Source organism: Lepidochelys kempii, chromosome 7 (genome assembly GCF_965140285.1).
Source record: "Lepidochelys kempii isolate rLepKem1 chromosome 7, rLepKem1.hap1, whole genome shotgun sequence".
In the NCBI taxonomy this organism is placed as follows: Eukaryota; Metazoa; Chordata; order Testudines; family Cheloniidae; genus Lepidochelys; species Lepidochelys kempii.
The window spans coordinates 117,197,126-117,209,886 of record NC_136386.1 but is presented as its reverse complement, the minus strand read 5'-3'; the positions used below and the strand labels follow the sequence as shown (position 1 = coordinate 117,209,886).

Here is a 12,761-nt window from a genome sequence, read left to right as displayed (position 1 = left end):
TTTTTTTCTTGTGCTCTTCTTTTCATACATTTTATTTAGGCATTTCACTTTCACATAAAAAGGTTAATTGGAAGCAAAGGGGAACTTAATAGCATCCTGGCTGCCTTGAAGGACAGGGTTGAAAAGAGGCAGAAGTTTCTCTATGAACTTTGAACTCTAGTACAGTACTTACAACGTGGCCAAACTTCAAAGAGAAATGTTCCTCTTTCTCTTGCTCCCCACCCAAATTGTGGTTGCTCGCTCAACTACATCTCAGAGGCAGCAGGGCTACTTCACAAGTTTAAGTTTTTTGTTGTGCTGAAAGAAGAGTATGGATCATACTTAAAATGGTGGTGACACTTTTAAGTATCTAATATTTTTATTGAATTTTGGATTCAGAATTGTGAGAATTTGGCAAAATGGCAGGATTCATGTACTAACACATTTCTGACAGGATATTTATCAACATTCTCCAATTTTAAGGGTTCCCCTTTTCCATGACTGATGCAGATATCCGCGGATTTGCAAGGCTCTAATTATACAGCATCTGCGGATGCGGATATCCACGGACCATGATTGCGGATCGCGGCGCGGATACGGATTTTGTATCCGTGCAGAGTTCTATGTATAACGTATTGTTCATTCATTCTTTTAAATCTACATACATCTTCGCAAATTTCATAGTGAGTTTTTATGTAAATATTTTGAAGAGTTCAAGAAACCTTTTGATTAATACATGTTTAGAAGTAGGTATACAGTATGCTGAAAGGTAACACAACACAATTCCAACAATATAGAAACCCTCTCAGGAGACAATGATCTTTTTGTTTCACTTTACAGGTTAACTACATTAATAGAGCAAGGAGAATTGTGAAAAACATCCAAGGTAATTAAATATTTTAAATTCTATAACAATGTGTTCTTGGAGGCAGTTTAATATAATGATGATCTTGACAGTATTGGCTAAGAATGATGGAGATTTATTTTAAACACCTGAAAAATTATTAAAATTGCTTTGAAGTGACAATGTGATACATTTTACGCCTCTGCCTATCGAACTCACTCATATATTCTCTTGTTATATAATATACTATAGTAGGAAGCAATCTTGCATTGTCTGGGGATGGTCTAGAGCTGAACATACCATATAATACTCTTATGGCAACTTTTTATATTTGAGGATCTCAGTGCTTTATAAACCATAATTAAACTTCATGACACCACACTTAATAGGAAAGTATTATCCTGTTTTTATAAATGGGTAACATAAGTCACAGAGCTTAAGTGCCAAAGAACACTTAGCAAGTGTTTTGACCATGGTGTGTCACTTTGCTAAATTGAAATAATTTCTGTAGTCAGCTTTACAATGTGTTAAATTCTGCTATTCATTTTACGTTCTTTTCAAAGAGAGTCTTTAGGCAGCAGAACCTGAGCAGTTGCCTGTGTTTTAGATACAAGGTGGCTGTTGTCATTCATACCTTCCTCCCCTCACACCCTGATTATTTGCTGCCTCTTGGAAAGTTGTCCTGTGTGTACATCTAGGGAGATGGCATGTCATGGGTTTTCATCTTCAGGCTGGGAGGCAGCAAATACTCTAGCAGTGTATTTCTTCCTTTCCCTAAAACCTTGTTTCCACTGAAGGTGCTTCTAATTTTAGATGCCCTAGATCAGTGGTCACCAACCGATAAATCTCGATCGCTTGGTCGGTCCTCCCTGTCTATCGCAGTGTGACTGCAGTTAAGGCAGACTCCCTGCCTACCCCGGCCCCATGGCGCTCCCCAAAGCAGCCCGCACAGCCCTGCGGCTCTTGTGGGGGGGAGGGGCAGGGGTCTCCCTCCGCACACTGTTCCTGCCTTCAAGTACTGCCCCTGCAGCGCTCATTGGCTGGGAGAGCTCCGGGGACGGTGCTTGCAGAGAGGGGCAGCATGTGGAGCCACGTACCTCCCCACCCCCCAGGGGCTGCTGGGGCACGTTGGCCCCTTCCAGGAGCTGTGTGGGGCTGGGTTAGGCATGGAGGCTGTCTTAGCCTTGCTGTGCCCACTGCTGACGCGGAGCCTCCAGAGGTAAATGCTGTTCGGCGGGCACCCAATACTCCCTCCTGAACCCCGCCCTGAACCCCCTCCCAGAGCCAGCACCCCATACCCCCTCCTATACCCCAACCCCCAGCCCTGAACCCACTTCCAGAGCCAGCACCCTGTACCCCCTCCTGCACCCCAACACTCTGCCCCAGCTGGGAACCCCCTCCTGCACCCAAACTCTCTCCTAGAGCTTGCACCCCTCACTCCCTTTTGCATCCCAACCCCCTTCCCCAGGCTCAACCCAGAGCCACCTCCCATACTACGAACCCTTTCCTGAACCCCAACCCCCTGCCCCAGCCCAGTGAAAATGAGTGAGGGTGAGGGAGAGCAAGTGACTGAGAGATTGTGGGTGGGGGGAGCTTTGGGGAAGGGGCGGGGTAGATCCTGAGCTGCCCTTAGATTCAGAAAGTGATCTTGGGTATAAAAAGCTTGGAGACCACTGCCTTAGATGAAATAAGCCAAAACACTTCATTATCTGTCTTCTGTCCTGATGCCCACTGTGCTGGTAAACCAGCTACTTTAGAATGTATCTTGCCATAGGGCCTGGCTACAGCCGTACTCTTGGCCTGCTACTCTTGCTTTGTTACTCAGTCACTTGTGCCTTGAACAGCCCGTTTTTGGTGTGCCACATGTCTTCGTTCTCAAAATTCCACCTACTTTACCAAACTCTGTTTTTAGTTGCCATTCTTTTGCTAACCTCAGCCCCAGTGCTCTTGGGCCTGATTTTATTCACCTTTCTTAAACCAAAAGAGACTCATGTGACCAAACAGCATTTTAATTTCCTGTGATTTGTCCTCCCCATCCCCAACTCTTTCTTGCCATCATTTGCTGTGTTATGTTTAATTTAGAATGTGAGCTCCTCTGGGCAGGTTATCACATGCTTCTGTTCATAGAATGCAAATCTGTATGCAATGACTTACCTGTCTTCCCTAAGCTTTGTCACCTACAGGAGTACCGTGCCAGTTCATGGAAAGTTTGTAAAAACTCATAATTTTAATTATTAAAAAATGTTCTTGGATGTCTATTGGTACTTTTTAATGAAATCAAATAGTGATGAAAACTCTTTTAAAAAAAAAAAACAAAAAAAAGCAACCCCCAAAAACTGCTTCACCAGGAATACCTGAAATTGTGACTTAGTAATGATAAGAAAGGCATGATTGTTGAGCTTCACGCTGTATGTAATAGTTTTGGTTGATTATCTAGATTTCAGCTATACAGATTGTTGATGCAAATCGTACAACAGCAACTTCATGTATGTAAAAGAACCATATTTACATATAAATAATTTTGTCTAGCATGAGTAATTGGTTTCCATGGGATTTACTTTGGTGACCAGCCTTCAACTCCAGTACAACTGGTATATCTGAAGTGAGTTGAATATAGTTGTTTCTTGCCTGCTAAAGTGACATCAAACCAAAGTTTTTTTCATATGTTGGAGGGGCAGGGGGAGGTGGTAGGGAACTCCAAATCCCTCTATTTCTCTTCATTATTTAGTAATCTTGAGTTTAGAGTCTCCTTAATTAACAAGATTCTATACCATTGCTAAAACAGAATTTGACATCTGCCTAATTTCCCCATTTATCTGCTTTCTACCTCTTAGATTTCAGTTCTTGCTACAGTGTGGAGAGTAGCAGTATTAATATTTTGTTCCTGCCTTTTGATTTTTTTTCCCCCTCATCAAAAGGTGTTTCTCTCTGGAAAGTTTCTCCAACATACAGGAAATCCACAAGAAAAGGCAGTCAGTCTTATGGGGCTTATATATATATTGACTATGCCCGAACTCCTGATCTCTTGGTGGGTGTCTTCACCGAGGCTCGAGGTTATACCAAGCCTCCCTTGTAAGCCACTTGTGTAGACTTAAGAAGTCAGAGGAGAAAATCTTCCCCAGAGGTGGGGAAAATGTCAAGCCCACTATCAATAATATGCCTTCCCACTTCTGGAAGCAATAGAAGTATATCCAGTTGACTCTGTTTTGAAGTAATTCCTGTTGTCTTTTCCACCTTTCTTGATAAATTCAGACCTTCTGAGATGCCTGAGGTTGTCTGAAATGCAAGTCCTTTTCCCCCTTAAAACTTAAGGGCCTCTGATTCCCAGCACTCACTCCTTTCAATTCACTCTGGAAATTACCTCTCACAGCCTCCCGGTAAGATAAGAAGCTGGCAGGAGATAATATAAAGGAATTATTACATCACTGAAAAGAAAGATGCAAGTGAACCTCAATTCCTTCATTTGAATTTTCCATTGCTGGAGGAGAGGTTTCTGTCTCCTTGCCTAATATGGAGGAAAGAGATTTCTCAAGAGGCTTTTTGTCCCAGGAGACCTCCCTAACTGTGCAAAACCCTGTCAAATTCTTTTCCTGACACTTCTATCTCTCATGCTAGTCCCTCAAAAAGACTTCTAAAGAGATTTCCCATATTGCAGAGGAAGACCAGACATGGCCTTTCCTACTTACCCTGCAATTGAAGCATTGATAAGTAACATGTGGCTGGCTCCAAACGACAAGCTTTTCCCCTTTCCAGCCATTTAAAAAAACACTCTCCAGCTGAAAAGTTTGAACACTCTCTCCTGTGTGATTAATCAATTCTTTTTTTGCATAATATAGCTCAATATTAGTTATTCTTTTCTGTCTGCTGCAGAGATAGTATCCGTAATCAAGTGAAGGAGTTCACTGTGGCCTTCTCCCTCGTTCATGGACGTGGTCAGAAAATTTAAGTCAGTTTCTCTTTTCTATAGTGTAGAGGCTGTTCCTTTGGGAAATTTCTCAAAGCTCCATTGTGAAATGCCTGTGAGAGACACTAGATACTTTACATTGCTTAGAATTGCTGATAAATTGAAAATATAAATAAATGGTTACTGAATCTTTGGGGCTATAAATGAAAAGCGGATAAGAATATTTTATAACAATTCAAGGGGAAAAACTAATGGTAACCTTCTGGGAGGAGAGGTGACCGTTACAATATAAGCAAATATAGGCTATAATATTTGATATTCAAGCAAGTTTGAAAAGAGCTCTTAAAACTTACAGGAGATAGGCACCCTACTTATTAATGTAGGGAAATTGTGTTCCATACAATGGTAAATGAAATGAGAACTGTTCTGCAAGGATTGTAATGGGATAGGGTAGAGATCTACCTACTTTCTAAAATAAATTAGACAGGCAAACATCAGTATTACCAAAGAGAATACTATCTGCAACTCCACAGCTAGTAGGTTCATACAAGGTGTTTAAACTTGACATTAGAGGAGAAAGGGTAGGGAATATCTTATTGATTGGGATAGCCAAAGGTAGATATAGGCAGGTCACTTGATAGCAGGGGGAATCTTTGACATGCTGCAGTGATAAAGGATAGACAAGGTCTCTGATAGCCTGAGCATGAAAAGTGAACATAGTATTTTTTTTTCTTTATTCTGGTAGGATAGGTTAGGGAGCCTAACAACTATAGGCATATTTGTGCCATCTCATTTTGATCTTTAACTTTTTTTTCTAATATTTATTTTCTTTAATGCTACTGGCTCATAGACTTTTCACGATATTCATTTAGCATCTCACAAGAAGTAAATGATGTTTCAGTATCTGAGGAGACTTAATAAAAGCAAGTCTGGAATCTAAACCCACTGAGGGTCTCTGAAGGCATGGACCAGATGGTCCTGTATCATAAAATGTAAGAGCAGAGTTCATTTGGGAGGCAAAATTGGCAATGTGCACCCCCCAAAAAAGGCAAGGGGTTTTCTCCAATTCATTCAATAAACCCAGTCCAGAATATCTCCTCTAATTTCAAATGTGGTGGGAGAGCAGATTGAGTCAGCCTTTTGTTTTGTTCTGTTCTGTTTGGAACAGGCAGTGGGCAAATTGCATAGCAAAGTGATAACATGGAAGATCATGTGGGCCTGTGTTGTCCAGATGTATTACCTGATTTCAGAAGGAATTGGCAAGAATTGGGACTAAACTGAGTATTGTCCATAGTTTCTCAACCCAATTCAACAGAATTCAATGTCTTACTATTTACATTCCACAAACTGCAATCTATCTTTCCTACACTTTCTTTCCTGATTTTTTTTCTACAGTCCATAGAAAGGAGAATTCAACAGCCTTAAACTACCTTTGAAGCAATGTCAGTGAGCCCTTTGTCCAAAAATCTCAAGAGTCTACTCTAGTTTATTATCCCAGTTATGGTCACAGTGGTTACTTTGATTAGATTATAAACTTTTAGAGTGGTGAGTCTCTCATAATGTACCTTGTATATAATCAAGCACACCTTGGAGCTTAATAAATGATGCTCCCAATTATAGATTTAAAATCGCTACATGAATCTCTTGTGAAGGAAAAGATGAAAATGGAGTTGGCGAGAACAATTGCCTAAGTATTTTCACAGTTCACCAATGCCAGAAAGTTCCTCTAGGCTGAATACTTTCTGTATGTGCTACTAGATTGGTGTACTCATGAGTTTCTGCGGATTTTTTGGTTGTACCCTGCCATTAGCATTTTTCTCCACCTTGAAGATCATATGGTTTCAGAGTAGCAGCCGTGTTAGTTTGTATTTGCAAAAAGAAAAGGAGTATTTGTGGCACCTTAGAGACTAACAAATTTATTTGAGCATAAGCTTTCATGAGCTACAGCTCACTTCATCGGAGGCATTCAGTGGAAAATACAGTGGGGAGATTTATATACATAGAGAACATGAAACAATGGGTCCCCCCTGCTCTCCTGCTGGTAATAGCTCACCTTAAGTGATCACTCTCCTTACAGTGTGTATGGTAACACCCATTGTTTCATGTTCTCTATGTATATAAATCTCCCCACTGTATTTTCCACTGAATGCATCTGATGAAGTGAGCTGTAGCTCACGAAAGCTTATGCTGAAATAAATTTGTTAGCCTCTAAGGTGCCACAAGTACTCCTTTTCTTTTAACAGAAAAGTAGTATGTGGTGGTATCACCATTGAGACAATGGACACACCCCTCCTTGCAAAGATGGCTGTCATAGCTTGAGCGGAGCTCCTCCTTTTGGATGTATACCACACCACTCTGTTTGGATCCCAACACACTGGACCCTGTGTTTTACAGCTGTACAAAGTCCAGGCACTGCCTCTTGATTTGGGTTAGTATGCACAGTCTCGGTGCAGATTTTCTTTCAGACGCCCTCTTATGAAAGCTGAGACTCCATGATTCGACTGCGTAGGCCCTGTAACTAGTGTCTACTTCCCCAGAATCCCTAGTCGTTTCAGCATACCCTGTCCCAAAGCTCTAACCTTATGGGCACGTCAATTTCCAATTGACCTCTTGAAGGTCATGTGATTGTTGAAGCAAACAGGCACAGACTTTAAAAAAAAATTGATACAATTGTTCTTTAATGTAGATAGAGCAAGAGAGTTTGCAGATCTAGGTAATGTTGCAGAAATCTCCCATTTTGTCCACTCTGGTTAATTGGGATTCTTTTCCACCAGTAAAACTGGCAGTATGGGACACTTTGTGTGACTAAGTCTGATAATGAGTGAATTGGCCCTTTAAACAAAAGGAGGAATTTTAAAAATATGTTGATGTAATAAGACTCATCTTAAGAACATAGGTGGTGAGCAGGAAGATGGATTCAGAGAAAGACAAAACCCTTTTTTGTACTGCTACCTTTTGGTCAAGAGGATAGAGTATAAATCATCCATTTCTGGGTTGTTACCTCTGAAATGCCATTACAGATAATAATTCTTTTCTCACCATAGTTACACCCTGTGTTCATACAATTTCTTCATTGTAGTTTGAAAAGATGGAATTGTTACAATGCTGTAAGGACAAACTGTTTTTGTGGTGAGATCTTCTATGGAAAAGGAGAGACCAGTATTTTCACTTATTAAATTAGTTTCCTGTTCAGCTGAAGAAATTATTCTGTAACTTAGCCCATATTTGCTAGAATGATCACAGCCATATCCTGTGGTGTGCATGGAAATGATTTTATATCTCTGTTCCACCCACCCAGTTTTCTGTGCTGATTGTGCTAATGTGTTGAACTATATTATTTACTATAACAGACTATGTCAAAGGATTGGAGCTCTGCCCAGATGTAAGTGTAAACAGTAGTTAAATATTGGGTTGAAGACACAAATGAAATATAATTTGGGGTGTATATTGTGCAAAAATAAGACATTCATATACACCGTTGAAACAAAAGCAGTATAGGCATTGGTCCCATTTAACAGGTTAAAAATGCATTTCAACATTTCTCCGTTATGTGCAATAAATAAGAAATGCCCCCTTTTTAAAAATACAACACTGACTAATGTGTAAACTGATTTTACTCCTTTAGGAATGTGAAAAATTGGAAAATGTATATTTTTGCACCCTCCATACTTCAATTTTATGTAGAAAGGAGGAAGCCTTTAATTAGACAACACATCAGAAAAGCTTCAGAGGAGACACTCGTTAATGTTTTTATTACCAATTGAAGGAGCCACTTTAGGTCACTTTTTAAAGAACCCACCAGTTTGACTCCCACCCTGATTCCAAACTCCTACTACAAGAGGGAGTGGGACTCCTCTAGCAAATGTCCTTCCTTCAAGGAGTGTCAGACGGAAAGGTTCAGGGAACAACAGGTCTAGGTTTGAGAACTCAATAGGGTGTTCCATTTTTAATATGACCAGTGTCCACTTGTTCCTCATAGCCAAAGCCTCTGTTCAAAAACAAGATGTATCCCCAGTGAGAGCAAGAATGGGGGAGGAGGAGGAGGTTGCTAAGATGAAATGGTCCGAATGTGTTGTCCTGGAATCTTTTATGAGCTGCTTCAGTTGGGACTTACTGCACTGCTATGGGTACCCGCATGGCCCCTCAGTATGCCAACATTTTTATGGCTGACTTAAAACAATGCTTCCTCAGCCCTTATCCCCTAACGCGCCCCTACTCTACTTATACTACATGGATGACATCTTCATCATCTGGACCCATGGTAAAGAAGGAATTCCACCATGATTTCAACAATTTCCATCCCACCATCAACCTCAGCCTGGACCAGTCCACACAAGAGATCCACTTCCTGGACACTACAGTGCTAATAAGAGACGGCCACATAACCACCACCCTATACCGGAAACCTACTGACTGCTATACTTACCTACGTGCCTCCTGTTTTCATCCAGACCACATCACACGATCCATTGTCTACAGCCAAGCTCTAAGATGCAACTGCATTTGCTCCAATCCCTCAGACAGAGACAGACACCCGCAAGATCTCGATCAAGCTTTTTTAAAACTACAATACCCACCTACTGAAGTGAAGAAACAGATTGATAGAGCCAGAAGAATACCGAGAAGTCACCGACTCCAGGACAGGCCTAACAAAGAAAGTAACAAAATGCCACTAGCCATCACCTTAAGCCCCCAACTAAAACCTCTCCAGCGCATCATCAAGGATCTACAACCTATCCTGAAGGACGATCCGTCACTCTCACAGATCTTGGGAGACAGGCCAGTCCTCACTTATAGACAGCCCCACAACGTGAAGCAAATACTCACCAGCAACCACACACCACACAACAAAAACACTAATCCAGGAACCTATCCTTGCAACAAAGCCTGTTGCCAACTCTATCCACATATCTATTCAAGGGACACAGTCATAGGACCTAATCACATCAGCCACACCATAAGAGGCTCGTTCACCTGCACATCTACCAATGTGATATATGCCATCATGTGCCAACAATGTCCCTCTGCCATGTACATTGGCCAAACCGGACAATCTCTACGCAAAAGAATAAATGGACACAAATTAGACATCAAGAATTATAACATTCAAAAACCAGTCGGAGAACACTTCAATCTCTTTGGCCACTCAATTTCAGACCTACAAGTCGCAATTCTCCAGCAAAAAAACCTTCAGAAACAGACTCCAATGCGAAACTGCAGAATTGGAATTAATTTGCAATCTGAACACCATTAAGTTAGGCTTGACTAAAGACTGGGAGTGGACAGATCATTACACAAAGTAAAAACTAAAAGGAGTACTTGTGGCACCTTAGAGACTAACCAATTTATCTGAGCATAAGCTTTCGTGAGCTACAGCTCACTTCATCAGATGCATAATGTTTCCACAGTATGCATTCGATGAAGTGAGCTGTAGCTCACGAAAGCTTATGCTCAGATAAATTGGTTAGTCTCTAAGGTGCCACAAGTACTCCTTTTCTTTTTGAGAATACAGACTATTTCCCCATGCTAATTCCCCCCCCCCCCCCACTGTTGTTCACACCTTCTTGTCAACTGTTTGAAATGGGCCATCCTGATTATCCCTACAAAAGGTTTTTTTTTCTCCTGGTGATAATAGCCCACTTTAACTGATTTAGTCTCATTACAGTTGGTATGGCAACACCCATTTTGTCATGTTCTTGTTGTGTGTGTATGTCTCTTCCTACTGTATTTTCCACTGCATTTATCCGATGAAGTGGGTTTTAGCCCACGAAAGCTTATGCCCAAATAAATTTATTAGTCTCTAAGTTGCCACAAGTACTCCTTGGTTTTTGGGGTTTTTTTTTTTTTTTGCTGAACCAGAAGAGGGATAGAAGAATTGGGTGCCTTCCTTTAGATTCTTGGAAGTAAGGGAGGGCTTCTCCAAAGGCAGGCAGCCTTTCAGGCAAGGAACTTGTCTTATTTATACATCTCCATTCTTTTCCAGTATGTTCTCTTTGTGGTTGTAAGGTTTATAATTATAGATGATGAACTTGACTGTAAGTGCTGTTTCACTAAACTGTAAGGGTGTTCTGACTTTTCTCCCTTACCTTTTGGAGGCATGTCTCATTGTTTTAAATTAATCAAACACTGATATTACTCTTCTTTCTAGCATCTGGAGAGTGTTGAAGAGTGTTTTTCCCCCTCCTCTTTCCAAAACCCTATCATGGAGCAGTTTTCTGGCAGCAGATAAACTTCCATATCACGTTCACGGTCAGATTCCTGGTCTATGAGATAAAGCAGTTTCATGCTAGGCAAAAGGAGGAGGATGACAATGTAAAGCTTCTCATTGACCTGGGGGTGAGAAAAACTAGGCTGTTTCAAGATCGAATTATGCAGGCTTGAGCTGTGCTTGTTATAGTGGGGAAAAGTTCTGGATTTTCACCAAACAGAAAATTATTGAGGCTTTTTTCAGGTAAATACTAGTGGATTGTTCAAGGTTAGTAACACAAATGTGTGTTCTCTTATTCATTTAATTCTTAAATCATGAAGAGAAACTCTCAAGAAGCAAATATAAAGGATACCTTAGTTGCAGCAGTTCCTTGTTTACATCCTGAATATTAAGTTTCCAACCATTTCTAAATAACACTGCAATGTGTGTAGAAAATGCTGATTCAGAGCTCTAGGCTGGAGCACGTTAACTTGTTAACATGGCTGATTGCTTAATTTTGCCCTTTGGAGAAAATATTTAAATTTTAAATGTGTATTATGTTTAGCTAACATTATGATAATTATCTAAATTGGGTGAAAAATGGACCCACGTGTATTATTACCACACTACATTTTGATTTAAAAATTGCTTAGTGGTTTTACTGTCTGAGAAGCAATTATTTTATGTTTGATTACAGTACTTACAAAACAAATCTGTATCAGTAGAAAAGAAACTGCAACTTAATATGCAATTGCACAGTGCTATGATATTGGACTGGGGATTGTTTTTTCAACCTATAACCCAGTCTGGCTTATTCAGTCTTATAATTGACAGAATGTGGTGAATGAAAAATAATTGTTTAAAAAATTACTTTTTTCCAAGTTCTAGTCATAAGCCTTAAAGCTTTCTGTTAAACAGGCAGTTAGTCTGTATTCTTTAGCTTTTTTCCTCCATACCCATTGACATGCAGCTACTAGCAATGACCTCCTTAGCAAATGTTGATATTTAGAAAGGCAGTTTTACAAACATACAGCTTTTTGTGTTTCCTTTTGTCAAAACAGGTTTATCAGTAACAGTTATGCAATTTTCATAAAATGAGGATTTATGTTTTTACTACTGACCAATAGCTGTGTGTGGAGAAAAGTTTGTGTTTAACTACTAAAAGTGGAATTAGCTTAAATATTTGTTTTAGTTAAATATCTTGGCCTCTGAGCCGAAAATGATGTCATTTTTGTAAGCATTGTTCAGTAGATTAAGTCACTTACAGCTGGATGCCTCTCAGTTCTTAGTTTTCTGCAGCACTGGTTTACAGACTTTCTCTAGCTTTGTTTCAGTATTCCAGTGGTGTATTTATTCACTTTTTGCAGTAGAATAATATATCAATCATGTTGATACGGGGTGATACGGAGGTTCTGGTGGTGTTGCAACGTATGATCTTAAGGCTGAATTAACTTTTTTTTTTTTTTAAGGAAAAAAGACACTAACCTATTACGTATTTCAGAAACACTTGAGTAAATGTGAGTATGATCACATATGCCTTGTCCACATTCCAGAATAGCCTCATTTCCACAATTAGTGGCCAGCAATTGTTGTTGCTGCTGCATCAATGCTGACCCTCAGTATAGAAAAGAATGTGCAGGGGTTTGTGCTGATCAGCTCAGTTGCACTGTATTTGAAGTAAACTCTGATTGGCTTAATTGGTGTAAACCTCAGCTTGCCCTTGTTTATACTTCAGCGTTAACACTGGTGCAGCTACATAAATTGCTGGCTACTGAGTGCTTAATCAAGTCTAGTCCTAAGTTCTCCTTCGAGTGATTGTGCACGTATACATTCCCCTTCAGGTGTAT

The 12,761-nt window shown here is 40.2% G+C and overlaps 1 protein-coding gene across 14 annotated transcripts in view; it reads left to right on the top strand.

Moving 5' to 3' along the window:
* ADD3 (adducin 3) overlaps window positions 1–12,761 on the top strand; it is a 189,636-nt gene that overhangs the window by 71,185 nt on the left and 105,690 nt on the right. For all 14 annotated transcript variants that reach the window (XM_073354406.2, XM_073354410.2, XM_073354415.2 and 11 more), the window contains one exon: window positions 820–865. The gene's annotated coding sequence lies outside the window, so the exon portion shown is untranslated. The remainder of the gene's footprint in view (window positions 1–819; window positions 866–12,761) is intronic.